Source organism: Pomacea canaliculata, linkage group LG9 (assembly GCF_003073045.1).
Source record: "Pomacea canaliculata isolate SZHN2017 linkage group LG9, ASM307304v1, whole genome shotgun sequence".
NCBI lineage: Eukaryota > Metazoa > Mollusca > Gastropoda > Architaenioglossa > Ampullariidae > Pomacea > Pomacea canaliculata.
Genome location: NC_037598.1, coordinates 8,613,372 through 8,639,553, shown reverse-complemented (window position 1 = coordinate 8,639,553; position 26,182 = coordinate 8,613,372). Strand labels below are relative to the sequence as shown.

The following is a 26,182-nucleotide window of genomic DNA, read 5'->3' as shown; positions in this document are numbered from 1 at the left end:
TTGCTGTCTGTGTGTGTGTGTGCACGCGCGTGTGTGTTTTTCTTTATAAAATTGCAGAAGTAAGCAGTTTGTAATTAGAACATTTTTATTTCACACAGGCATGTATAATTTTGTGAGCAAAGTGTTCACTGTAATTAAGAATGTACATCGTTCGGTATGGAGTGAATGCAGACGACGTGCAAGCTACGGCCGGAAGTCTAAATATCAGACGACAAAGTCGAGAGCAGCATAAATTTTCTGAGCGAACTATTTATAAGACTACTAAATTTTTTAAGCAGCAGACATTTCAAATTTGTGAAGCTGTATATAAAGTTTTAAAGGAGCCAAAAATCTTTAAGAATTACAACATATGAGGTGCGCATGATAATTGTTTAATTGACAGTTTAATTAATCACCATAAACTCTAGTAAAATGGATACATTTTAACAGCTTTTTGATGACACTTAATGTCGCCTCACTGCTTAGTTTGCAACACAACGTTGACTGGGTAACATAAACACTTAAACCACTTAAAATTTCAGGCATTCATACATATAAATAATTTCAAATTACAAAGCATGACAGTTAGCACTTTACTGTTTGTCAGCTCTAAATTAAGTTGCATGAAGTACTCCAATATACTAGACCCATCTAAACAAAAGTGTCTTGACTTGATAAATAATCTTGGTCGATTTGTCTAATGTACCCTTGTTGTAAACTTAGCATTTAAAAACCTTATAACACACACACACACCTTCACCAATAGAAAAAAAAATCCTAAAACGAGGATTTGTTACAAGGCTAAGATTTTTCTTTACTAAAGAACTGTACAAATGGATGAAATCTTTAGGACACATAAACGCACACACACACACATAGATAACATGCTTCAGACTGTAAAGAAGTTATGCTTTAAAAGAGTCTCTGTAAAGTCTTGCACATTTTTTTTTTTACTTGATTGTGAAACAGAATGTCATCAGATATTTGCCTGCCCAATCAACAGCAGCTGTCCAGAAATATGTAATGGATTTATCAGGAGAAGGAAGGTTAGTGCTGGGTCCTGCATGCTTACCAGATACCATTACCTAGTTACAGTGAACCACTTGTATTCATCAAGTTCCAACAGCTATTAGGCTATGGGATACTTTGTTACCTTTCCAAAAAAACAGGGAAGGGCATAGCCTATTTCTTACTGGCATCTGAATTGCAAGCTGTGCACATTAGTCGGTGATGCAGCTGTGGAATACTCAATTGCCACTTCACTCTTTAGGGGGTTGATGAAGGTAAGTCAGTGAGTGTGATGGGTACAACCTAACAAAAAACTGACCCCAGGATAAGTGAGATCTTTACCTTCTCACTTCCCAGCAGCTGTAATGTATTGTCCTTTTATATTTCTCTAGAACAGCTACATAAAGACACACTGGTGACTAGTTTATATGGCAAATTTTATTAAATTTTTTTACTTATTAAAGTTGTAAGTAGAAAAACACTCTGCATGACCGTCAGGAACATCTGTATTTTTGTGAAATTGAAATGGAAGTTAAGTTTCATAAACTATTTTCTTGCATTAGGAGTAGACTCTATATTCAACAGGTTTCTAGCAGCCAAACTAAGCAATAAATTGAACTAAACAAAAAGCTGGGAGAAGTAGACTAAATCAGAATAAATCCCCTCTTAACCCTTTAAGACATCTTAATGGAAAGTTTATGTATTGCAAAAAATATCTCTCGTTCTAGCCCTAATTTGAGTCATAGAAAGCCTCATATTATCAGCACATGTAAATGTATATGGTTCACCATGTCTAAGGACAGTAGATAGAAGACAGAACAACCCTATAAACCTTAAACCTGAACATCATCAGAAAGAGAGAAAAGTAGTGCCTTTTCTGACATTTTTAATCCAGTCATTTAAAAAACACATTAAACCTGTTGACTGTTTACTTTTGGTAATTTCTTATAACATTGTGTCTTGAGAAGAGAACCCATCTTGCACTTGTAAAAATGTAATCACCTTCTTGTACTTGTCTATAGTCCTTTCATGCACTTGTTGAGTGTGTGCAAGCTAGAGGTTATCCGAGGAAGTCAGCTGCATCTGACAGAGGCGACTGTAGATCGTGGTGCGACCAACAAGAACCAATCAAATAGAGACATTCCGTCAATAAATAGCAAAATCTGCTCCATTGTTTTCTGTCAGAGTTGAGAGCGGCATTGTATTATAGTTCACCATGTTGTGGCCCTTACTGCTGACATGGCTTTTAAAACAACCGACCAATAAGTTAATTGCAGAATGGCTGATGTTCGAAACTGAACGTTGTCGTTGATAGCAGCTCAATCCCTGTCAGGGTAACACAATGGATTAAAATAAAGGTGCGAAATAAGCACAAGGTAGAACAACTTTTGTCCTAAATAGGTTAATAAAAAGAACTTACATACATAGAAATAGGAAACGTATTTGATTGTACGAACTTAAGTGCATTTATGTATACAATAATTTGTCAGTCTCTTTGACTTGTTTTGTTCTTAAAGGGAACTGAACAAGGTTCACCACAGTAACCTTTGCTAAATGGAGGCAAATGGATTCGGCAGAGTGAGGTCTGTTAACTTCTTTTTACATTCAACTAAGTTCTTTTTAAGCCTCCGTAAAAAGATTCTTTAAGGTTGAATTTTAAGTTATAATGGTGTCTCGTTCACATAACCAAACCAGGCAGTAGTGTTCTTTCATTACAATCGTCAGAAGATCTTAGGAACCTGTGGGACAGGCGACGATGTTACGCACAAAGTCATTAATAGTTTCATCGAATGCCTAGATTTATTTTTCTCTGTCGGCAAGAATTGACGAGTTACCACGCGAGTGTACTTTCTCTAGTTTTAATTTTGAAGAGATGCATGAGTTGCCCAGCTCTGTAGTGCCTTGCACCCGTAGACCGGAACTTGTACAGTCGCTGTACCTGGTAATACAGCTCATGATGTTGCGGCGGCAGATGATGTTCAGCCTGAACATTGCTGCTATCGCCTTAGTAATCATAATGCGGATATCTGCCATACAGCTGCCATCTTTAGACTGGGTAGCTTCCAGGTACTTGAAACTGTTGACCTTTTGGAGGTGCCGATGTAGATCTCTGCTTGGCTGTCAATGCTGGTGGTGTTCAGGTCGGTGCTCCGACCTACATGTTCCTGCTCTTTTTGTCAGTCTATTGGTGATGTACTGAAGTTCATTCTTGCTGCCTACCGCGAGATCAATGTCGTCTGCAAAGTGCATTGCATATGAGTCTACCACCAATGGAGAAGAAAGTGGTAGTTGTGGAAGGTTTCCTTGCATTTTATTGTTTAGGAATATGTTGAACAGTAATACGCACTCTTGACAACCCGTCTTCTTTCTCTCTCGGGTGGTCTGGTAGCGCAACCGTTAGCGCCTGTCACCAATAAAGTGAGGGCTGGCTGTCCTGGGTTCAGCTCTCGTCTCTAGCACGCTGCTCTTTCTCTGCATGTGTCATCTGTTTACAGGGCTGGCTGCCTTTCCGTGATATAAGCTTAGTTTCTCGCTCGGTGTACAACACCAAAACCCTTCCCCTTCTTTCTCTCTCTTGTTAAGCGTGCTGGGTGTCTGAAGTGTGTGCAGCTCTGTTCGGGTATGGATTTGGTTATGTCTGGGAAAATGAAGGTGTGAAAGATGTTGGCAAATTTCTCGATGTGTTTAAGCAGCATCTTGTTGACTGTCATAAGCAGGTCATGCTACACAGAGCCGTAGGTTTAATGTGTACACGAATTTTAAGTTGGAATGCCGGTGGAATTTTATTTATACTGTGTCTACAACGAGGCTTTAAGAGATGCTCTAATCAGATTTCGATTAGGAATCTCTGATATGAAAACACCCTAATACAAATAAACAACAATCCTGGTGCCAAATCTGGAATGCCTTCTTGGCCATGCCTCACAAGACGGTGAAATACACATACTTTTCGAAGGCATTCAGCTTAAGGATGTAGATTCCTACCTTTGAAATATTCAACTCGCCAATCTGTCTTTACTTTCTCAGGGTCGATCAATAACACACCATATATTACTTGTCTATCCCGATATCTTTACCACGGTCTAAAACGCAGCTGGCAGGAGTGGAACAAATAGTACACGTGTGTGTTCACGATTTCGCATGTTTGTTTACATGTGAAAGAGGTAAAGGAATTTTACAAACATTTGTATACTGAGGAACATGCACTTAATTGTTTTAATTGAGCAGTTGTCTTTTACAGTCAGAATATTCCGTCATCCTCCATGACGGTCGTGGTAGGGAATAGACTTACAGTGTTTCTACTAACACAGGTTTTTATTACTTAGCCACCACCGTACATCCCCAGCAACAACACAAGTTTAATGTTTAAAAGTATATTAGCAACCGTCGATAGCTTTCGATATTTACAACAAACCATGTACATAAAAGTTTAATGAAATGTGTCCGACTCATTGTCTACGGTATCCCTTTAACGCCCCTCCCACCACTAATTCAAATACCATGTAAGTCAAACAAGACATAATCTTTAACTAACAGGAGTAACAGCAAGCATTCATCGTCCATAGTAACCCACAGTCTCTTGCGGCGCGAAGGGGTCTCCTTCGATGCCTCATTGAGCTAGTCGTCCTTGCATGTAGACCCTTGGTCTTCATCGTCGCTTTTCAATGTCTTGTCAGGACAGAGGCACGTGTGCGGCTAGGACTGAGATGACTGTTCGCTCAAAAAGTTTCAGGCACCAGAACACAGATCACCATTTGGCCGGAACCCATTATTCAGAACTTAACAGCACCTAGAGTCGTGGACATCTCGCCATCAACTTTGAGTTCATTGTCCAGAACAAAACAACTGTTGATAAAGTGATGTTCCCCCAAAGCTCTTCTGTCAGAGCGGGTAGAATTCTGTCAAAGTAGTCACTTATATCCCTGCCGACTGATGGCGACCTTCCTTTCGCAGCAGAGACAAACTTTCCAAAAGCCTTCTAGACGATCTGTTGTCTCCAAAAGCCCATCTACAACGAGCAAGATAAATCCAAGGCTTGCAAAAGACTATATATATACATGTATAGCCAGCAGCATAGCTATGGCCAGGTGCACAGCACGTCGCCAGGGACTAGCTGCATAGCTATCGGCAAGCAGTAAATGTTTGATGGGCATTTTAATGACAGCTAACCATCCGACTAGCTCAACTCTGTATATGGCCCCAGGTCTGCATTTTAGCACAAGATGTATTTTAGGTCATCTTATTCAGATTGTGTTTTGAAAGAGTTGCTTCTGATAAACTCAGTTGAACTCTTTTTCGCGTAATGAATGGAACCGAGCACTGATAATTGCACCTAAGAAAGAAACCATTGTGTTAGGCAGAGAACATCACCAACCTACAAATTAACCGAAATAAAAGCTTACCGTGATTCTCCCACTTTCCTTATCTTAAAAGTAAAACAATAAAGCATGCACGAGGTTGGAAAACTAGTCTAATGGCCTCCTTTCAGGCTTGTCGTGCGTGTGACAGGATAGCGAAGAGGCACAGCTTTTAGTGGAAGCGCGCAGTAGCAGAATTGATGTCCCCATCTTCACAAGTAACTGCTGTTCCTTGACCACTCTATCTCTCCCTTCTCCTCCCTCTTGCTCTCTTTTCTCCAGTGATGCGGCACCGTTTCTTAGCCTCCCCTATCCCACCCCCAACGCACACGTGTTGTTTGCGCTGGACCGTGACACGTTTTCGCCCCGGATGATGGATTGTCACCATGCGTCACGGTCTTGGAGAGCCGCGAGTTTGTCGTTTGAACAGGCCCATCTATCTTCCGTTTGAAACATTTATTTTATTTTTTATATATTTTGTAGTCACATATTTTGCGACGAGCACCCCACTTCCCCCAACCGTACGCATGCACGCGCTCCGATCTGGGTCACGGCAGGAGCCGCCGGAGCTTCCGCCTACCAGAAATAGGACCTTCGTGAAGAAGCGGGCCTTAGGGTTGCACGAGTTTTTCGTATTTCCTATTTGCAGATAAAAAGCACGCGAAGAGTTTGTCTTTTGTTTTCTTAAATTTAATTGCTCGTAAGTTGGTGTGTGTGTAGGACTGGGGGGTTGGGCGCAAAACCTGGAGTAGTAATGTGGGATGTACTTTTTATTATCAACCCAAAGTAGAAAATGCATTCAGGATCCTAACTATTTAGACACTTTTGCGTTGATGCCTGAGAATGTTTTGAACGAAACAACAACTGGTCAAAACGAAGAGCATAAATAATGACAAATAGGAGAAACTATGAAAATCTTAACAAAGATAGTTCATGTAAATAACTGAAAGTGTCGGAAGGCTCTTGACATCATAGACAAAGGAAACAGCAACGGCTCATATGAGAAATATTCACTTCCCTTAACAAAGCAGATCATAAACAAAACAAACAAACTCCAGAAAGTGTTTAATAGTTTGTAGAAGCCAATATCAAGTGAATATTTACTTCAAGAATCGATCCCACACGAGAGGAGTAGGAGTTTCTGGGATTTTTCGATTGAACGAACTGTTAGCAACACACATGAAAGATTGATAGACTACACTTCAGCAATCAAAAAGAGTTGTTGTCCTCCTGCGAACAAAATGAACTTGATCAAGACCAACGCCTTCTGATTATTAGAAGAAAATAGAGACAGTTGTTATTGACAGTAATGTATTGTCTCTTTCCGGTGGGTAAAAGCTTTTGCGATATCGTGTCGTTATTCAAATACCCGATTGTCAAAAAAGAATACTGTTCCTGCTTTCGTCCCATTATGCATTTATTTATTTATTACATTGTTTCTTTGGCTGTAATGTATTACGCTCGTGGTTTCAAAATGTGTGCTATTGAGTAAACCGTTACCAGTTAATGTTAAATGTCTGGAAAAATGATAGCTCACTGAGATCAGGCAAGTGCATTTAAGTGCCTCACATGTTACCAAATCTTATAATTTTTTCCTGATATTTATCAATGCAACTATTTTTAGCAAGGCTAAACAAATAACATTTTAAAAACACTTTTTCAAAGAAAAAGCCCTAAATATTAAAGCGTTGCTGTGTAAATATGATTAATTTAATTCTTCTTTTGCATGTGAAATGTGTGCCTATGGTCATGCATGAACTGACAGCTGTGCCCCTGGAAATTTATTCATAACACAACTTCAAACCAGTTGTTTAAAACTAATATTTCTCTATCTCGCCTTGACTGCCAGATCTTGCTTCTATACTTCAATGCTAAAGTGTTGTTTCTTGGTATATTTGTTATTATTTGGTCTATGGGTGTTTATTTTGAGTAGTAATAAAAAATGGCTATTTATGCAATTTATAAAATTGTTTATTTTACGGATACTACAGTTTCTTCGCCAACACGTGGCCTACCAGACCGTGAACTATCATTGACAGAACCTGTTTCTTTAAACTTTTTCATCCACTTTGATATGGAATTCTTGTTTGGTGATTCTTTCTTGTACTTGGTTCTAAACCTTCTTTGGACTTCAGTGGTAGATTTTAGTTCAGCCAACCATAGAACACAATTTACTTTCTCTTCTAATGAACCTATGGGTCAACAGTGATGCTATAAAAAAATAAGTAATTTTAAGTTAATTTGTTTAAATCAAAACTTCTAAAGACAAAAAGCTATAAGAGAATTAAGCTTTCTAATTTTTTTACATATTCTTTCCATCACATATACTTACAAAGTCACAAAAGAGACAATATATGTACATAATCTGCTTCTGTAAAGCGCACTGAACTTATTTTAAAATGAGGAAATGGAGATATATATATACACACACAGCTATAAACAATACCATGTAAAGGAGAAAGCAAACAGAGCTAGTAAGCATGAAAGTCATTATATATATATACTTGTGTACAGACAGACAAACCGACAGACAGAAGCAACAAAGGAAATGAAATCTTCACACACAAAAAGAGTACCAGGAGAATTACGAATATGGTGGTATTTTCCAGGACCAATCGCTCAAAGCCCCATTGAGCGCTCAGACCGGCGCTACATGGTTCTAATCCCGAGCCCAAGGTGGTGAATAGAATTACTTCTGTCTGTAGTGAACTTGCACCTGAACTACAATTTCACCACTGGGTGCGGTGAATTAAAACGGAGTAATAGAACAAGACACCGCCAGTCTTCCATCTCGTCAGGTTAAAAGTATTTGAGCAGGCATTTAGCCTGAAACTTTTTCTTCATGATTAACGCAGCATGGCGTTTCCCATTTTGTGTTTCGTCTGACGAGGTAAACGGCACCTTTTTTGTTGTCCAGTTGAAAAGAAGGGTGCGATAATTCCCTATGTGCCTGCATAGAATGTCCTCATTTAGCGTGCAGCCTAGTGGAGCGCTGGCCATTCTCTCCCTTCGCTTCATTCGCCTGCAAAAGAAACTTTCTGTGCGCAATCGTTGCGACTACCGCAAGCCGACCAATGGTGCATCGCTTCCGGTTGATGTCTTTAGTGTGCGAGGAGAGAGAGAATGGCGGCATTTCCTGTGGCTGGTGTGTCGGGATAGTCACGGGGTGAGGAGCCAATCCACTGTTGGGTGTGGACTCTGTTCTCTTCGGTCCACGAGGCGGATGACGGCCGTCATCAGGTCATACTTGGGAGGCGGTACAAATAGTGCACTTGCGCACCCTTGTCTAAAGGTGTAAAGGTAACCTTTAAGAAAGGATGTAACTCATTACCACCCGCAACAGAAACGCAGATTCTTCATTTTATGTTTTTGAGGTGGGAGAGGGGGAAATCCACCTCATCGTCATCATTATCGTCATCGTCGTCGATTTCACTTGAGTAGAAGTAAAAGTAACATCACTATAATATATAATTGAAATGTGTATAATATAAAACTAAATCTTTAAGTGGCGGTTTACATATCTCTCCCCTACCCCACCACACACGCTCCCAGACCCCTCACTTCTACTCCTAACTACAACACAAAGAGAGAGACTATGACAGATATATTTTAGTAATTATTATATAATAATTAAATAAATATTAGTAGCTCTGTAGTTAATCTCTCTTCTACTAAGTAGCCCAGTTCCGGAATGAAAGATTGAGACAGAGATAAATAAGATTTTTAAAATATGAATGAACTAGCTTTCCGCTGGTTGTTAAAGAAGTACTTGGCAAGTGATAGGAAGACCATTGCACGACATCCACATAAATAAAGTATATATTCATCTTCATATTTCAGGGAAACTTATTCACTTTCTCCTAATGAACAAAAGAATTCTGACTTTTTATTTTTTTGAGAGGATGTTGAGGAAAAAAATTTTCTAAGGGATACCCCATGACAGATGACACTAAAAGGTTTTTGGTGTTCGGAAGGCAGCGACTTTTAAAGCCCTGGTGACTAGATGTTTTGTGTACTATATAAGAAAAAATGATGTGTTAAAAGCTCGTTGGTGCAAAAAGAAAGAAAATATGATGTCTTAGTGCTGCACTGTGAAAGCGCTAGTTCTGTAGGCGCATAAAAGTTAATAGCTATGAAAAATGAAAGATGTGGAGGGTATTTACAGATTGTTAATAATGCCTTCGCTTGTAAAGCTGGAACCTTCCTTTGAGCGACTCAAGCAGAAAGGTGTTTAACCGATTTTTTTATTTTATTTTACAGACAGCAGTTAACAAGGCTTAACGGTCGGTGAAGCAGAAGCAAATCTGAACTCACACACACAGCACCTTTGCACGCACACCCAACGAGAGAGAGAGAAAGATCGACAGAGAAAGGGAGAGAGAAAGAACAAAAGAAATGCATGCATGAATGCAGAGTGAGCTATATAACTGCTAGAGTTTTATGCATTGCAAATTCAAGATTCTGAGAAGGAAACTTGCGAAAAGATTTTATGTGCAAAGCTGCGTAAGCGTGGCAGGGTGAAGCTTGGAGTCTTATTCAAATGCTAAACAGGGATATCAACAGCCATGGTTCAGCCTGCTTGAGTACTGTGAAGGTTGAAGATGTGCGAACTAGGCATGCGCGTTAGTTTGCGACCGGAAATACGTAAAAGGTGTTAGGTCTCTGGACAAGGAATGTTGAAGGTTTGGCTGCGCGCATTTTTGTCAAATGAATGTTTTAGAAAAATGTTTGTTTTCGCAAACCTTAATGAATACCTTGCTTTGTCCCTTTTCGATCTACCATCCCACAAATACAAATCCACATCGAGAAGTTAGAAATGTCAACGAGTCCATGTAATGATCCCAGATCTCCCATTGGTTGAAATCTCTCAGAACATTCCAAACGCAAAAATTTCGTTTTCCTAAGATTAGGAAAGTTAAAAGATTATAAAAAGTATATAACAATGGTATGAGTGATGTGAAATCCGTGACAGAGACGGAATGTGTCATCGTTGAAAAGATGATTTTCCTCATGCTGTAAACAATGAAGTTTTGTTTCTTTAAATATATAAAGGACAACATGGACTTGCAAAAATAATATTGCAACTGTGAAGAGAATGGTGGCTCTTTTTTTTAGCTGAGAGTGAGAGAGTGAGAGTGAGAGAGAGAGAGATTTGGTTTAGGCCTTTAAGAGAATTCAAAAAGATTAACATACAACATATTAACGGAAAAACATACAATAGATGAAAAATATCTTTTGTGCAAAGTAGCATTTTTTTGTCGCTAAATAGGAAAACTTGGCAACGCTAGACAGTATTAGAGAGAGAGAAAGCTAAGCACGCAGATGAACTGTTCAGAGAATAAGAAAAAGAGGACAGGATAGTGCGATCTTTGCGCACATTGTTCTCTTCAGAATCAGCATTTTTTTTTTTTTTACAACTGTGACCTTTCATCATCAAAAGCTGCGAATTAATCCCAGAAAAAAGATATAAAATTGAATCAAACACCCACAACTCCTACTGTCAAAGAGACTTAAAGGTAGAAAAAGCAAATTATTCACGCGCCGTAAAAAACCTCGACACAAAAAGGCTTCATCACGATGACATAAAATAGACGAGTTCCTCTAACCCTTTTATACTGCAACGCCCAGAATCATCGTCTAAACACTCAACACAGCGGGTTGTGTTACATAAAATAAAAGAAAAAAGTCAAATTTTTCTGTTACCTACGCCGAATGTACTGCCTTCTAGGTCTTACCTGTGGATGGGCTACAGAAGACGGGCGTCAGGCCACTGAACATGAATGATGACTGACCCTTACTACAACCTCGTTTGGGGTATTTTTGCTTATTTGTTTTATACCCAGGGATGTTCTTTGTCGCTAGCTAATTATTAATTATTTTATGTGGACAGACGTGATATCACGACTTTGACACTCTTTCTGTATGTAGTTCTGGTCTTCAGCTCCCCAGACCTTTAATTGTTCTGATAGCATTCAGAGTCATCTATCTTGCCAGTTCAAGTCCAGTGGAATAGGAAGTGTTTTATATTTGCAATAAGGCTTCACAACAAATCACAGTATCCACGTTTATACATCTCTACATCCTCATAATTATATGAGATCACTTTTGATAGGCAGTTCTGTTGCCACAGTTGTTTGTTTGTTTGTTTGTTTGTTTGGTTGGTTTTTTTGTGTTTGTTTGTTTGTTTGGTTGTTTTTTTTTTTTTTTTTTGCCTTTTCACTTTAAGCTTCTTAATGGAAAAGGCCAGTGAACTAATAAGTTGGGTTAGACACGTAGAAACTGATTTTCTGAACACTTCCAGATAAAATTTTGGGCTTCAAAACTATCGACGTATGGTCGCCTCTAAAGTACAGCTCTGGGGCTTTAAAAAGAGGCCTCCATGTTCTGTTTTGTTTTGTTTTTTCTTATTAATTGACGACATCGACCTCAGTCTGAAGCCAGCGTTTACTTTCTCTTCAGTGCGGTCGTCGAACTGTTGGGGTCGTGGATCTAGGGTGTGTTCCAGATAATTATGAACCCTACTACAGCAAGGACGAGCTGAAAGAGGCAGAGAAGATCGACAGAGACTGCCTTCTCAACTGGGACGTCCTTCGTCATGAAGTTTGACTCGATGGTAAGTAAACGCATCGTTGCAAACCCGAAATTTTGAACGGCAATGATTCAGAACGTCAATGTCTATCATTTAAACCTAGTTTGTCAGTTCATTATTACTTCAAAAAATATGTTTGCCTTTTATCTTTCTTTCTTTATTTTTTTCTTTCTTTGTGTGTGTTTTTGCTTTTGTGTGTTTGTTTGTTTTTGTTTGTTTTTGGTTTTTTCTGGTTGTTTGTTTTTTGTTTTTTTTTTTGCTAGGGAGTGTTTTTTCAATCTGTTTGCCCTTTCCAGTCATACTCTTCTATATTTCTGAGTTGCCAAGATGACATCACTCGGAGAAGCCATTCAGTTGACGATGTATGTGTGTCACACTCGCCGCCGACACTAACATACATGTGCACTAAGACTCCACATCACTGGCCTTGTACGTCTAATGTCCGAGTCTTTGTCAAGTAACCTGCACGCGTAAATCATCGCCAGTACTTCTCGCACTTTCCTTTTTACTCATTCCCCTTCCCTTTCCAAACGTCTGCCCCTTCACATTTCTCTTGATCCGGGAGGACTATTGCTCTGGCCTGGTTACTTGTTGCAGGGCGATGGCGACACCCGTTTATCTCCCCGGATGGCGCTCTCCAAAGATGGCGGCAGGTTGTTGATGAAGGCGTCCGAGTAATCCCCGACGCTTCGTTTATCATCTTTATCGTTTGCATCAACTTGTGTCGTCTATCAGGCCGGTGAAGGCGCTGGTCGGAACGCCAGAGGGATGAGATGATGAGTGCGGGGAAGGGTCTCATCTGTGTCCTCCATCCTCTACACCCATTCCATGTCATGCGTATTCTTTATTAACCGCCGTCCCAGACCTCGAGATGGTGAGTTGTCTCCTCTTGTACCAAGTCAGCCGTATAATCCAATCTCGTGTATGGCCTTATAAGCTTGTAAACTGAATATGCTGTTGACTCTTGAGGTAAACCGCTAATTCAGCGTGTCACAAGCGAACGTGCATTGACCCCATGCCCCGCTATCTCAGGTACACTTCTTGAATTAAAAAATAACCTTACGAGAAGTAAAATTTTATCGTCAAGAGCGATAAAAATGTTTAATATCGCAGCGGAAGTGAGTCAAGCAGGATGCATTTACAAGTGGTGTCTGCAGTCAGCCACAGCATGTAAAGTCCATTAATGAGTAACAAGTGGAAAAGCTAAATCCATTTAGGTAAACGGCTTGGCTGACAATTATACAGTCGTAGAAAGAAGGAAAAGTTTTATTTCCTTGAAACACTTCTAGGCAATTGAAAATTATCTTTACACACAGTCTAAACCGGATAAGAAAAACTCGAAAAGGAATTTCTTTGTGTTCGGCCGTATTTAAACACAGACTGTAAGACATAAAGTTTATTTAATGCCTAAAAGCTTGTAGAAATATTCACATTGTCGTGCAATGCCCCCAGATTTACAGCAGGGAGGAAAAGGGGAGGTCGGAGGAGGAATCTAATGAAGTGACTGGAATGTCTCCGAGACAGGCAAACAAAATACGGGTAACATACTTCCCCAGCCAACGTCCACGTGCACTTCTACTGGTTCCATCCACACTTACGACCGTTGCTGGTATTGGCTGAGACACAGAACATGAGTGCATGAGTATCTGCATAAAATGGAGGTTTGCATGTCGCAGACCATCGCCTGATCTCTGTCAGTCTTATGGGCATGTCACGTGATGTCGCCTACTTTCCCGCCAACCAAATTCATGGCGTAGTTTTAAGTATCCTGTTTGATAGATCGCGAAACTGAGAAAATTCATGATGCATGAGTAAATAAACTAAATTTGGTTGGAAAAAGTCCAGTGATCACCTGATCTTTCGGCCGTTGGGGAGTGAGATATCAGAACCCTACTTGTTTCTCGAAGTCAGCTATTTCTGTGAAATCAGCGCCCATCAACATTTCCTTGATTTCCTTTCGCCATCCTAGGAACCGACTGAGCTGGGAGTGGGGGAAAAAATGACGATGCGCCATCCAGGCATCGAGCTTCTTGCTCTAACGATTTAGCTATCCACTTAGCCAGAATGGTATGAAATATGTTTCAGGACAAGAAAGAATACTGGACAAACTGAGTACACACGAATCTACGACAGAGTAGGAGCAGCAACAACAGGATGTGGTGTCGTCTGCTGCACCTGCACACGGGGCAGGGCAGTGATAAAAGTAATGTACATGTGTGACGTTATTTCCGAGCGCTTGCAGGCCTGCACTTCCGGTCGCGCTCTAAACGCCTTTCCCATATGCTGATGGAGATGCTGGGCGGAGCGAGGGAAGAGCAGGATACAGAAATGGCTTTGTGATATCTCCTCGGTCTTTCGCCGTCATGTTGGTGCTCGCGGGGGCAACATGTCTGGCATGTTTAGACTGAGACAATCAATGGGATCAGTGGACTTGACTGTCTCCAGGCAGACATGCTTAGCTGCAGGAAGTGTTGTCTGACGAAGTGTTTATCCTGTCATCAGTTGCCGACGGCTGATGAAAGACATGGCGGGGGCTCATTGAGGTCGATCTTAACACCTGTGAGTGAATGAATGAGAGGCTGAAGGAATGAAGGAGCGGACAAAATGTTAGGACTCTGGTCCTCAACACCCTTCATCATGTGTTTGCTCGTATATCTCTCAAATACAAGACTGCAGTTTCCACTGGACATATCCGCTGTCACAGAACAGACCACATTGTTCGAACGGGCGTAGACACCATGCTAGTGAAAAATTCCCCAAAAATTGAGAGAAAAACTGCTTTTGACTGACGCACCAAAGGATCGATCTTCGATATGTTCTTTTATTATGTTTCATAACCACATCACCACGCATCTCCGTCTTCTGCTCATACTCTTTTATCCTTCATCACCTACATGAGTTGTTAGACCTTTCTGAGAGAAGCCAGTCGTTTGCTACACAATGCATTAACCCCAGGCAGGTATTTAATGAGTTGAAGTCTTTCCAGGGAAATGTTGCAGACTGGCCTCGTTGTAATCATTAAAAAAAATTCACTTTACGTGGTGACTTATTCCCTGGAGCTAGCCGTCCCTAGTTTGATGGGCGCTCGCCAAACTGAGCCTGCAAGGCTAAATCTTCTATAATCCGAGCAACGTTCGCTATGGTTCACTGGAGGACCACAGTTTTTGCAATTTTCCCTCAGTGAACTTCGTTCTGAGGCCATGATGAAACCAAAGTTAGCTTAAATTTGAACAGGTTGAGGTTGGAATTGTCATAGCGAATAAATGAACCCTAAAAATAAAAATGCATTGAGAGAGAGAGAGAGGGAAAGAGAAAGAGGGGGAGAGAGAGAATGAATGTATGAGCTTATTATATCCATATACTGAAGAACACGGACATAATGTGCTGTGTGCGTTTGCATAATAGTGCACGCAATACTTCACAAAGAAATCGTTCTCACTACTGCCAACTACTTAAAACAGACTTAAGGGCGCGTGTGCCTGCATCCATGTCGCTTAAAATTTGAAACCAGTCTGGTCGTATCACCATGCTTCCTATTATTCGTGTTTCAGTTGCGTCTCAGCTGCTGAATTCTGGTAAATGCGTATTTGTATCTCGGCATTTTGATCACACTTTTGCGAACTGAAAGCTGATTTATAAAAGTTACCTGTTCTCCACACAAACTACAGTGTGAGGCTACAGTTTTCCGTAAAAGCGAAAATATGTGTGAATATCAGATCTCAAGCTGTCTTGGCACTCCGATGATTCTTCACATGTCCCCCTTCTGACTGTCCATTGTCACTTCCCCACCAGGTCTGCCAACCACGACAAAGAGCGACGACTGCTTTCCTGACGACACGAGACGCTGCTGCACTCCAGGGACGGCTAGTAGTTTCTTCAACTGATGCTTGTGCATTGTACTCTTCTAAACCAACAAATCGACACATTTCATTCTCCTGCATATATATATATTCATGTTCTTCTGGAATGTAATAGGGATACCCCATTAACGTCAACACCTCTAGGTTTACTGTTGCCATAAAATCATGCCTCAAAGCATCAGCGATCCAAGTATGTCTATAACACGCTAAAAATGTTTACGATAATAAGAACATATAAGCATGAGCACAAGCTCGCACAAATAAACAGACATATACACACACGCACACGCGAGGGACTATAACCACCGTCAGCGACAGAGCACAGGTTTCTCTCAAACCCTCCGACCCCAACCGGTGCACCATCCATCTTCGGCGCCCCCGCACGGTCAACGGCAATATATATTATGGGTAGCAAAACCTTCGCATTCATGGACAAGATTCTCGTTCATGGTAACGAGTGGACGCAGATGGATGACGGGTGGACACACCCAGAGCTTCGTAAGAGGCTAAGCCCAGGACTAGACGCAATTAAAATAGCCTTGACAGTTTGATTGCAAATCTCATCTGCCAGCTTCTTTTTTCTCTTTCTTCATCTTCCTTACTTCCTTTTTTTCTTTTTCTCATCCTGGTCCTTTTTTTTTATCTACTTTTTCCTTTGCTACAGGCGCAGCGCCCTCACCCTCACCTCCACCACCACCACCGCCACCAACCTCCCAACTTGCTGGTTATCTCAATCGCCCAGACGTCGTCGGCAAGTGCCGTCCCCATGTGACACCGTGACACCATGTGACACCCGTGACATCATTAAAATGCCGGGCTGCTGGCCAGGGAGGCTGCAGCTGCCAGTAGGTGTATGTGCAGTCAGGCCGCCCTGGCGCTGTATTTACACGCTGGCGTGCTGTCCAGGCCCACGTTTACAACCTTCACCGCTTGTTCTCGGATCGCGAGGGGTTGATGCTTAAAGAGGTGAACAGCATTTTGTCACGTTTGGAGGGTGTTTAACCCAGACACTGGGACGTCTGCGAAGAAGAAAGAGAAGTAGGACGGAAAAATACTAATAATAAAATCACAGCAAGCGAAAGAAAAGTAATAGTCAAATTAATTTGTAACAGATGGGTGGCGGGGGTATGTCTGTGTGGAGGGGGTGTACAACTGAAGTAAGTGAAAATATATATTAATGAATACATTCTTTCAGGAGGGTGCTTGCTGGGAGGGGAGTGGGAGTAGGGGGTCGAGGAGGAGAGGTCACGAAGTCGTAGGAATCAGCGTGGGGCGCCGGTGTCGAGTGTCGCAGCTGCAGCTGAAATGGAGCCGCGTGCTTTGCTTGGTTTGGACACCGAGAGGCCATTACTTAATTGAGAGCACGGGCTGCCATTGGACACACCTCACTTCAGATGTGTCGCGGCTCTAAGAGCCAGCCGCTCGCGCTGTTATAATCTGAAGAATTTTGTAAAGAATGCAAAGTAGACGGATGAATTGGAGGGGGCGGGGAGGGATGATGATGATGATGGTGATGATAATGATGATGATGGATGATTGATGATGGTGGTGGTGGTGGTGGTGCTGGTGGTGGTGACAAGTATTTAGGAAAACTAGAACTTCAAGTAATTATTAATTTTGGTGCAAATGGGTCACACTGATGGCACTGTCGACGCCATGTTAAGGTTCTTTAGTAAAGGTATCGGGTATGATGCTAAAGAACACATCGAGGGGATAGGAACTGAGCAAACTGAACAGAGTGTAGTTGTCTGCTGTTAATAAACTGCCTTAAATGAACCGGGAGTTAGAAATGTTTTAGATATTTTCGACTTTATTTTGTCATCGGTTGAAAATGGATTTATAAGGCTCATATATTTAATTCAACCCGAGGAACACATATGCTCCTTAATTTTATTCAAACAAGTCATACATGCATTAATTTTTATTGCAACCATTTACATATCCAATAATGTTACTTAGGGCATGACACTTTAAATTAAAAAATTAACTAAACATTCCTATGTAATTTATCAGAAAAAATTTTTTAAGAACATATTACCTTGTAATCAAAAACGCACGTGGTTCCTCTAAATACAGCAACTTTCAAGATGGCTGCCGGAAACAGGAAGTGGTAGAAAAATTCTCAAATGATACAATTTAAAACTTTCGAATCATTAGAAATTAAGTTCAGAATGACAAATTGTTGCTGATCGTAAATGTAATAATAGAAAATATATGTGTTCCCAGATGGGGCTGGAGATTAAGACTTGCTGTCTCCTTCAGAGTGAACTAACAACTTCATTATTTAGTCGACAATGTTTCACTAATGAGTTTGTAGATCCTGATACATGTGTCACTTGATTGCATGTTGTCTGCCCTGTGCATTCCTAGTGAAGGAACGGCAGCTTTCGTCGCCAAGTCATGTGGGGCCGAGGGCGGACTATGTGTTGACCATTTGATTCCTGAAGGTGTGGACAGCCACGTCACCCCTGAGGACCGCACAGGAAATGTTACTAAACTACAAGTGATGCGAGCGATAAGGGACAAAGGATTTCTGCTACAGTATCACCCACCCACACACACACACCCAGGCCTACGTACGAACTCTCCGACGCATCAATCACGAGTAGGAAGCAACACTGCTCTGTATGTATTATGTGTTTGTGTCTGAGAGTTTTAGAATACATCTAGTTTCTTGGTGTTATTAAAAAATGGACAGCTCACCTTTCAGGCATCAAAGCATGCCATTGTTGAGCGTGATTTAATGACCGTCCCTGATCCGCCTCACTACCAAACCGTGTGGTGTATCGGGTATTTTTGTTAGACAACCATTTTTAACTCGTGTTTCTCTTTTTTGTTTGTTTGCTTTGTTGTTTATTTTGTAAAATAACACACAAAATCGGTTCTGACTGGTCTTAGTCGCCTGTTTGACGACCTTGAAGGTCACTGAACCTACAGAACGTGGTCGACCTATAAAACCACCATCACAAGCCCGAATGTCTGCGGCCCTTCAGCGTTGACATCTCACTTTTGTGTCCTCCCCCACCTTTTTTTTTTTTTTTTTTTGCGACGAATGGTGGTGGGTGGAGGATCGGAGGTGAAATGCAGGGTAGTGGAGGAGGGGTGGAGTAGATCAGCGATGACCACGTTCACTCCACTACCCACCTCACCCTCCACCCTTCTACCTTTTCTGTGGCCGGCGTGTCTCCCCCGGTCCCTCCGCTAGTCGCTGGTGTCTCGAATGACGGGTGAAGGTCTCTATTGGCGCTGAAAGGTCGGTATGGATTTCACTTCATTGAATCCCCACAGACACCGCTAGCAACAGAGTTTAGTGGGGGCAGGGGTCCACACCACTGCTGTATGACGGAGGGTTCGGGGGAGGTGGGTAGGAGGGTGAGCATTGGCGAGGGGTGAGTTGGATCGGGTAGGGTTCGGGGGGTGGGGTGAACCTTCTCGAACAAACAGCTGAAACCCTGAGAAAGAACGTTTGTTTAAAAATGTTTACAAAATAACGAAACGGGAGAGGCACATGTGAACGAATCACGATGGCTAACGAGAGAAAAAGATGACAAATACGACGATGAAGAGTGCAGGGGGGAAGGGGAAGGGAAAAAATTGACGAAAACAAAATTATGTAGCGGTTTCTAAGCATCAGAAAGTCTAGCCAATGGGTGGCTGCGCGCTTCTGTCAATCACACACCCTTCTCTCGCGCTCCAACGCAAGTCGCCGCTGCGCCGCCGCAGCAGATCCCCCTTCCCCCGACCCCCCCCCTACAGTTCCTTCCTCCCCCTCCCTCAGCAGCAGTCAGCTGCGGCAGGCAAGCGACGGCCGGGGGTTTTAAAGGTACAAAGAGGAAAACAACTGGGAGAGAGCCGCGACGCCGCCAACGTCCTCCCCCCCCCTCACTGTACTCAATCCCCACCCCCTTACCTATCCACCCACCCACTACCTTAACTCGTACCCGACGTTTTACCTTGTACCTTCCTCGTAGTCGCGCTCTAACTCTAAAAATCCCTCCGTCTCAATCGGTGTCTCTTCACCTTCTTGCCATACCCCCTTATTACCCCATCCACCTACCCATCCCCCGCACGCACACACACACACTCCCTCAAGCCCCGCATCCTTCCGTGCCCTTCCTTCACCCCCACCCCCGCCTCCACTCCCCCACCACCCAACATTCCTCCCCACCCCCACGGTAGCGGCAGTGTCCCCGTCAGCGATCGGTTCGCACGCGGTTAAAATACTGCGCCCGGGTCTTTTCATTCAGCGCAAAGCGGAGAAGGCCTGTGTGTGAAACCGCTTGAAAAAGTCCGTTGGAGCTCTTGGGTGAGTGGCGGTTGTCAGCGGTGGTGGTGGTGGTGTCTGATACTCGCCAGTGCTGGAGGTTATTGTGCGGAGACAGACTTCATTTTTTCCGCTCTTGTTCTTTCTTTCTTTCATTCACTTTACCCTGACCGCAGGCTTTTCTTCCTTGATCCCTTCCACTTCTTCCCCTCCGTCGTCGTCTTCGTCGTCGTCGTCCTCGTCACTATTTGTGTGCCGGTGTGTGCGTTCCTGACTTGGGAAATACAAATACAGGCGCTGGTGGGGAAAAAGGGTTGTGACCGTTGTAGATGTTCTCGGAGTACTTGATGAAGCTGGTGTCATCGTTGTCGTCGTCGTCGTCCACCCAGCTGTGTCCACTGTGAAGCCATCGTACTTTCCATCGTCGAAGTGAGCGGCTCACCACTCCATCTCGTTGCTGAGTGGCTGGCTGCTGCCACGAGCAGAAGTTGTTTCAAGGACTTAAAAAGAGACTTAACCCCTCCTACGTCAGGAGCCAGAAACAATAAAGAGGTGAGTGATCGCATTTCTTGTATCCGTTACCTGGGTTTTTGTTGACACTCAGTGCAATCCCTGGTCTTATTATCAATTAGACGTCTTAGGTAGAGTTCGTTAGGAAACTCCCCTAAACCTTCTTGAAGCACTGCACCTTGATTAATTTTTTCACACCTTCACATTTTTATTCTCTTCCTCCACTCTGCCTTTTATTTTTCCTTGTCCGCTTGTCTGGCCTGTAGCAAAACCTTGTTGTGATGTTTCGTTTTCTTCCACCCCAAATCCCTCACCCCACACCTCCCAGCTTTGTCGCTATTTCACCACTCCACCCGTTTCCTCTTCCAGTTCATATCGTTAAGTATCATTCTCCTTTATCTGTCCTTCTCACCCACCGACCCACCCCACCCCGCTTACCCACCGTCTACCACCTGCTAACACTAACTTAATCCTGGGAGGGTGTCTCCTTCCTACCTCGACGAAGCTACCTGGTTTTTTTATATTTTCATTTTATTTTGCCATTGTGTCGCCCGCCGTCAGATTTGAAATGCCTTGCCAGTTCCAGTCGTTTACGATCACCTGAGCGTGTGCGTCTGTCGCGGCGTCAGATGTGCCTGCAGCAGCGCGCGATTTGGCGCGGCGTCAGACGCCTTGATTTCTGATGGCCTGGATGAAGGGACCTCGCCACCCGTATATCTTGTTATTCGAGTAAGCGAGGGTGGGAAGGGGGGTTAAGTCATATTTTACGACTTAAAACTAGGTGATAAAACCCGTGTTGTAAATGTATTTTCTTTTTTTTTAATGGCGACAGATCACGTCCTGTTATGGAAAGAAAGGGCAGAGCGAGTTGGGTGGGTGAGAGCCGGGGGACAGGCCTTGTACCATGTGGCTTTAGTGCGAGAGGGCAGGGAGGAACAGTTAAAGAAAACTTAACTTGAAAAAAAATGCCGATCACAAGATCCTTATGGTGATGGGTTGCATGCCGTTATCCCGTTACCGCTGTGTTGTCTGAATTTATCCCACTTTAACTTATTCTATCTCTCTCACACACCTTTTTTTTCTCTGTGTGTTTATATATATATAATATTTGATTCACAAAGAAGCGATGTTCACAAGGTTGCTAAGTTCTCATCTACTTTACCATTAGACGATTTAGTAAGAGGCGGCCAGCGAAATGCGTAGTTGCTAAACCTCTCCCCTCATCTCCATCCTCACCCCCGCCTGCATCCCAACGGCGGAATGATTTATAAGACCAGCAGCTACTGTTCCATTGACTGCATCTTTCGTGGTTTTAGGCTCAGTATCAAAGTAGTCCGCCAGCAACAACTTCACAATCGCGGATTGCTTGCTTTACCACATCGATCACGGCGTGAAACGTGATGTTAGACGATCGTAAAGAATTTATTGTCGGGAAAGGTAGGACAGGAGGAGGGAGGGGAAAATGCCCCCGTGTCACCTGCCCTTCTTTCTCCGTGGAAACTGCCAGTTCATGCTAGCGCACATCCTTCTGGTACTGAGAGATGCTGCTGGTGGACTCAAAGTCACCTGTGCCCTCGGTCAACGAACTTATCCCTTGCCTCGCTTCGTTGTGATAATGCCCTCAAACCACGGTGACAACCGCGCATGCCCTCAGACCACGGTGACAACTCAGGTACCAGCAGTGGACATCTTCGTTTCTCCTGTCACCAAGACCTTGCCAAAGATTCCATGAGGCGGGGGACACAACAGACCCTGTTGGAGGGAAGGTGAAGGAGGTGGTGGTCGTAGCGGTAGTGGTGGTGATGGTGAAGTACAAGGCTTACGTCAAAGCAGTTATGATCAGCTGACAGGTAGCCGGCCGGTATCTTTCTCCTTTTTGTCAACCCCCGCAAGGAAGGGGAGGGTTAAGGGATGGGGGAATCAGGGAAAGGGGGAGAGGATCGCAGTAGGTTATGTCCTCGTGACGTCTGTACCTGCAACCCCTGTTGCTCGCACTGTGTCTCCCACACCTCATATTCCCCGCCCCCGCACTCTCTCCACCCCTCCCCCATCACCATTAAAGTTCTCTCTTCACCCTGATGTATATGCGACCTGACACTTGCTCTAAAGGGTCCAAAGCCGGGGGCAGGAGGAGGGGTGGAGGAAGGGAGGGGCCGACCCGAACTGATTCTTTTCTGTATCGCTTTTGGTGAAGATTCAAACATTTCAAGAATTCACCTGCCACTGTTTTAACCAGCGCCGGAGGGCGGGTGATGCGGGTAGAGGCTGTCAACACCAGAAGCACACGACATGACCTCGTATAAACAGAAATACTGACAGTTACACAGATATTTTACATCATCCGCATTCAAGTCCTCATTCCGCTGTCAACGGCTGACCTTTTTTTTCTCTCCTTGTAAGATGTCGTTGAAGAAAATTCTTTTAGAGTCGATCGGAAGTTTTTACATCCTCCGTCTCATGTTTTCTTACTGTGTGCGTGTGTGGCTGACAGATTTCATATTATTATATCATTTATTTATTTTCCATAAAAAAGCAGTCACGGCCTATGACCATGAATACATGAATGATATCAGTAATACAAGCGTTGAGTACACGGCTGCCATCTTACCTGCCCAGCAGGACCAGTTCATCAAAGTGTTCTGTGTGGTCTACACAAAAGCTAACATTTCTGAATGAGTTCAACTTTCTGATTCACGTAATATTATACAACCGAGTTAGATAATTTTTAGTGATATTTCAGTAGGTATGTTGTTAATTTTAGATACAGATTTTACATGTGGAAGGTAAATAAATGTTATGTACTTGAAAAGAAAAATTATTGGCAGTTTTAAAAATCACAAACATTAATTAAACCTATACTGATTTGTAATAAAGTTCGTTGTTGACTTCTTTAATAAATGAGAATAATTTGAAACAAACAGTTATTAATTTGGGAACAGATCTTGTAAGTAAATATTGTGGCTTCTATCAAATTTATATTTCTTCCCTCTTTTTGTCACAGTTGTATGCTTTGTTATTTTTATTGTAATGTTTGTGATAGTGTGTGTAGGAGGTTATTTTCAAACCTGATGGCTGGTATTTAGGAGAATATTTTGTGTTTGTTTAAAGGTTCGTCTCTAAGTCAGTATTAATACCTGAATAAACTGCTCAGTAAGTGGAAAAGATACAGAAACCAGACCAAACCCTTTTGAGCTGAAGACTGTATCTACATACGATGGCGACCTTAGATCACATTTAGTCCTATTTACATATTTACATCTGCTATCAAGAGCTTATCAGCGCGGCGGAAGCGACGACTCGCCATATTTAATAATATTTATATTTTCGGGAGACCGACTCATACCAAGTCAGATTTCTTCCATAATGCTCTCTCTCCAACTCCAGTTTTCAAGAGTTTTTCTTTGCTCTCCAAGTATCTTTATTTTAGACCATCTTTCATTGCTCTTCAGCCCTCGTTTTTTACTCTTTATCCATCTTTACTCTTCAACCTCTTTATTTACTCTTCAGCCATCTTTGTTTACTCTTTAGCCATCTCCAGCAAGCAGTCGGACAGCGTGAGTCATTTTTTTAGTCGTAGTCATTGTTCGAGGGTTTTATTTTTACCTTTCCCCAGTGAACATAGAGCACACAACCTGCCGACATATATCGTACAAACCTCATCCTTCGAATATACGTGTGCATGTGTACCCGCAACAGACAAAGAGACAGGGAGAGACACCACCGCCCGTCTATATCTATATAAAGAGAACAACAAAAATCAAATGCAGCATGTATATATTTAAGGACATGAATTTTAATTGGAGAGATGCCTAAATATTTTACAGCACTCCTAATGCTGGCATTTTTTTAATTACAAACGAGGACTATCAAAGAAAATAATTTGTAAAACTAATACTTTTTTTTTTGAATGATATACCCAAATGTCATTTTTCATGATAATTTTCTTATACTCTTTATTGTAACAAATAGTTTAGAGTTTCTAACACCTTGATTCAGCAAAATATTGCCGGAAACCTTAATGATATAAATAATAACAGAGAAAAAGAAAGAAGAGAACAAAGGGGGCGTGTCGTGGCGATTTGATTGACAGTTCGCAAGGAAACCGGGTCGAGGGACTAATTAACTTGGGGCCGGCTCTGTGCCGGAGTTGCCGATACTCCAGGAAAAATGGTTAGTCGTGCTGCAAGGTACAAACGGAACAGATGTTCGGCGCCCGGTACCCTGCACGTTCACAGATGTGCGGGTGCAAGTGTGGGCCCCGGGTTCTAATACCCAGAGTGTGGCGTCCTCGCCAGTCTGCTCACCGCCCATTTGTCACACAGGGGCCTGGTCATTGTCCAGGCAGCGACGACCGACACTCGGGTGGAAGTCCACACCAAGGCTGACAGCAACGGTTCATTATCGATGAATCACACGCCGGGGACGTTTGACTGTTCCCTCTCTCTCCCTCTTCTCCACCCCATGGGTAATGTTGGTTCTACCAACTCATTACAAGAAAAGGATCATTTCAAATATTTTTAGCCGTAGTGAACATATTTTTTTTTATTTCTTTATTAAGAAAGAGAGTTTGGAAACAGGAAGAGTTATTCAAATACAGAACGCGTCAGATTGAAAATCAAAGATTCATTCCAAGAAATTATTTCAGTAGTTTGGTATCAGTGCATCTCTATGAAACCCACCGGGACGAAGTGCGAGGAGATCTGCTTTCAGTATCAGACAGCCAGCCGTGTTTAAATTCTCAGACCGCCCCAAATGGCTTCCCAGATTCCTTTTTTTTTTTTTTTTTTTTTTTTTTTTTTACACGAAATGGTTTTGTCTGCTTGACTATCTTGTGCGTCTGACTTGCTACCTGCCGGGACATTTTCCTACCCTACTGTCTTGCTGGCTGGTCCACCATCCAGTCCAGCTTTTTGTCTGTCACGTGGACTTTACTCCATCTCATCTGTGACGATGATGTGGAACAGAAGGTGAACTGTGTTCACAGCTTTGTCCTCGGACTGTTTGACCCTGAGAGTTTAACCCTACCCCTGATATTTACCGGGTGGATGCTGGTACTTGAGTGTACAGCAAGGCTTCACAACTGCAGGCTTGCTTCGTCTTCTCTCTAGAGATGATCATAAGGCCACAAGATAGCGACTTTCAGCGAAGCAGCATGTTGTGGGGTGTAAGTCTCTCACTCCGTGGCTGGGGGAGAGCGGTAAAACTGTCACTTAACTGCTGACTGCCCGCGGGGTTAGGGATCCTCAGTTCGCACGTGGAGGGAAAGTTTCAGCTTGTGATGGCGGTATGTCACTCGCTTTGATGTCGGTCGCAGGGAGTTTGATGGTTCAGGTGTTTAAAACATCAGGCACCCCCCTACCTCCACAGTTACCCAGGCACCCGCTGCTTCGCGCATCTACTACCTGCACGCGCGTGAACAGTGCTCTGGCCAACTCGCTTCCACGTGCAATCCGCATGCGAAAGCGCGCGCACACAGAGAGAGATGATACGAATTTGATAACAGTTTTATTTCATCATTACTTATAATTTAAGTATCAATGTATCACTATAAGTTATATGATAATTTCTTTTCGCCGTTGTTTACGTGTCCAAAAGTAATGTCATAATTTTAATT

At 42.7% G+C, this 26,182-nt stretch overlaps 1 protein-coding gene and 1 long non-coding RNA gene across 4 annotated transcripts in view; both read left to right on the top strand.

Annotated features, from left to right (window-relative positions):
- Positions 1–21: 21 nt before the first annotated feature.
- LOC112572799 lies at positions 22–18,499 on the top strand. 3 transcript variants are annotated; one of them, XR_003101073.1, is made up of 7 exons: positions 194–354; positions 949–1,025; positions 2,505–2,570; positions 11,805–11,958; positions 12,532–12,808; positions 16,459–16,760; positions 18,165–18,499. It is a non-coding gene; the product is annotated as an uncharacterized LOC112572799 (long non-coding RNA). The 3 variants fall into 3 exon arrangements; XR_003101074.1 differs by lacking the exons at positions 194–354; positions 18,165–18,499 and adding an exon at positions 22–59 and having other exon boundaries at positions 16,459–16,881; XR_003101072.1 differs by lacking the exons at positions 2,505–2,570; positions 18,165–18,499 and having other exon boundaries at positions 16,459–16,876.
- A 1,481-nt stretch (positions 18,500–19,980) lies between these two features.
- Positions 19,981–26,182, top strand: part of LOC112571725 (protein Wnt-5a-like) — a 104,488-nt gene continuing 98,286 nt past the window's right edge. Inside the window, exon 1 of the mRNA XM_025250963.1 lies at positions 19,981–20,610. The gene's annotated coding sequence lies outside the window, so the exon portion shown is untranslated. The remainder of the gene's footprint in view (positions 20,611–26,182) is intronic.